General features: G+C 52.9%; 3 non-coding genes across 3 annotated transcripts in view; all 3 read right to left on the minus strand.

Annotated features, from left to right (window-relative positions):
* LOC129601958 (large subunit ribosomal RNA) overlaps window positions 1-1,289 on the minus strand; it is a 3,759-nt gene extending 2,470 nt beyond the window's left edge. The window contains exon 1 of the ribosomal RNA XR_008692326.1: window positions 1-1,289. This exon is cut by the window's left edge and continues 2,470 nt beyond it. This is a non-coding gene — a ribosomal RNA (large subunit ribosomal RNA).
* A 349-nt stretch (window positions 1,290-1,638) lies between these two features.
* LOC129601964 (5.8S ribosomal RNA) lies at window positions 1,639-1,789 on the minus strand. The gene has a single exon (XR_008692330.1). It is a non-coding gene; the product is annotated as a 5.8S ribosomal RNA (ribosomal RNA).
* A 560-nt stretch (window positions 1,790-2,349) lies between these two features.
* Window positions 2,350-2,500, minus strand: part of LOC129601952 (small subunit ribosomal RNA) — a 1,804-nt gene continuing 1,653 nt past the window's right edge. Inside the window, exon 1 of the ribosomal RNA XR_008692321.1 lies at window positions 2,350-2,500. This exon is cut by the window's right edge and continues 1,653 nt beyond it. This is a non-coding gene — a ribosomal RNA (small subunit ribosomal RNA).

Raw genomic sequence — 2,500 nt, forward strand, 5'->3', positions numbered from 1 at the left:
AGCCGGACTTCTCACCCATTTAAAGTTTGAGAATAGGTTAAGGTCGTTTCGACCCCAAGGCCTCTAATCATTCGCTTTACCGGGAGAGACTACGTTCTCCGAGTGCCAGCTATCCTGAGGGAAACTTCGGAGGAACCAGCTACTAGATGGTTCGATTAGTCTTTCGCCCCTATACCCAGGTCAGACGATCGATTTGCACGTCAGAATCGCTACGGACCTCCACCAGAGTTTCCCTGGCTTCATCCTGCCCAGGCATAGTTCACCATCTTTCGGGTCTCAACGTGCACGCTCAAGCTCCGCCAAAGCCACTTGAGCTTTTGACGGGCCGGCGGTGCGCCCGGCCTAGTAAACTAGGTGACGGGATCTCGCCAATACACAGCGTTCACTGTGTCTTGCTTTCACTTTGCTAGCGGGCTTCAAGTCCCAACAACTAGCGCGCATGTTGAACTCCTTGGTCCGTGTTTCAAGACGGGTTAGATGGGCAGCCATCTACTCGCCACCGAATCTACAATGTGCCCACGTTGAAAGCCGGCAACGAGTCTATTGCACGATGAGGAGCCGAGCAAGCTCGTCATCCCACAACGCACCACAGAGCATACCGACCCAACGCTAACGCTGGCACACGCTGACATGACCGGTTGAAGCGCAAACGCGTACAAGTTAGCAGTAAGCACCTACGCCCGAAGGAATAAGGCTTCACACGCATACCCGACGGATGCTCGCTCAACGGCGGTGACGTACAAACAGCGAAAGTGCACCGGCAGATACGCTAAGCATAATCAGCTAGAGTCTTGCGATCTCAACACCAACCAGCCACGCACCATACCGGCTGAATTCACTGCTTTGCCTTCGAGGCCCCATCTGCTTGCCTCTGAGCGGTTTCACGCACTGTTTCGCTCTCTTCAAAGTGCTTTTCAATTTTCCCTCACGGTACTTGTTCGCTATCGGACTCGTGGTCATATTTAGCCTTCGATGGAGTTTACCACCGACTTCACCTTGTACTCACAAACAAGGCGACTCTCCGAAAGTGTACACCGGCATCAACTGCTCACGATACGGGCCTTGCACCTCCATGGGATGGAGCCTCACTCAGGAGAACTTACGCGAGCAAGCCACACCGGTAACCACCTTCTTCACGCCACAGTTCCTGCCACCGTTGCCAGCAGCAGGATTCGGCGCTGGGCTGTTCCCTTTCACTCGCAGTTACTATGGGAATCCCCGTTGGTTTCTTTTCCTCCGCTTAGTAATATGCTTAAGTTCAGCGGGTAATCTCGTCTGAGCTGAGGTCAAAAGATTGAAAAAACACGAAACATCGGTGATGTATTTTTGCCAGTACGTATTGATTTGCTCCGTTTCCGGCTTCCACACACCATGTCCGCGATTTTTAACCACGCAGATACGCTTAACCGCTTCCTGTCAGTAAACACCAGCTGAAACATCGCAAGGGTTGGCAGCTGATCATGCACGTGCAACTGCGGCGCACGGCTACGACAGCCTTCTGCTCCAACCAGCGATACCAGCCTTCACCGGTCCACTAACTAGAACGCATATCTGGTCTCAACTTCATCTGATAGCGCTTCAGCAGCGCTAGCCAGACAATACGCCACCTTCACGCAGCGGCGATTATTTTTATTCAACTGACCTCAACCAGGCGTGGCTTCAGTTAGCCCGAAGCCGCAATGTGCGTTCGAAGATCCGACGTTCACAAAGTCCTGCAATTCACGTCGCGTCTCGCATTTTGCTGCGTTCTTCATCGACCCACGAGCCGAATGATCCACCGCACAGAGTGATTCAATCGGTTTGTATTTCGGTTTACGCTCAGCGCTGTCTTGCTGACGAGCAGCCTCGCATAGAACCTCTTAGTAGAATACCTTGAACGAATAACGCATTTCCGAAGAAATGCAGCGGGGCGGCCATTACGAACTATAGCCAACGACCGATGCGTGGTCGCCAGAATAGTCGGCAACGACGCTCGTTGCAGCTGCTTTATAACCTCGGACGCTACTGGTCCTCATCCTACGGCGAATGCCTCCCTGCAGTCTCGCGTGATTTTGCAGCGACTGCAGAGCATCGTCTTGTAGAACGGTAGGTACCCCGTGGCACAACCGCCTCACTTCAACTTTCCGTTCACGCTTAGACAGAAGAGTCAACGCGATGCGGTGCACCAAGTTTTCAAATCACTACCGTACCCTGGCAGTTGACGACGCACGCTGCAATCGATCAACCAAGCGCTCCAGAAGTAGCGGTAGGCGAGTCACCGTTCGTATAGACTCGACTTTTGAGTAAGCGCCGAAGCGCTCATCGTGTACGAGCGCAGCGCATGCTTGCACACATCGCTCGATGTCACGTTAATGATCCTTCCGCAGGTTCACCTACGGAAACCTTGTTACGACTTTTACTTCCTCTAAATGAGCCAGTTTGGTCGTCTTTCCAACCAGCCGAAGCCGCCTTGCGACAGCCTCGATGGCCAGTCCGAAGACCTCACTAAATCATTCAATCG

This window comes from Paramacrobiotus metropolitanus, unplaced genomic scaffold, assembly GCF_019649055.1.
Source record: "Paramacrobiotus metropolitanus isolate TYO unplaced genomic scaffold, Prichtersi_v1.0 Parri_scaffold0000304, whole genome shotgun sequence".
Taxonomy (NCBI): domain Eukaryota; kingdom Metazoa; phylum Tardigrada; class Eutardigrada; order Parachela; family Macrobiotidae; genus Paramacrobiotus; species Paramacrobiotus metropolitanus.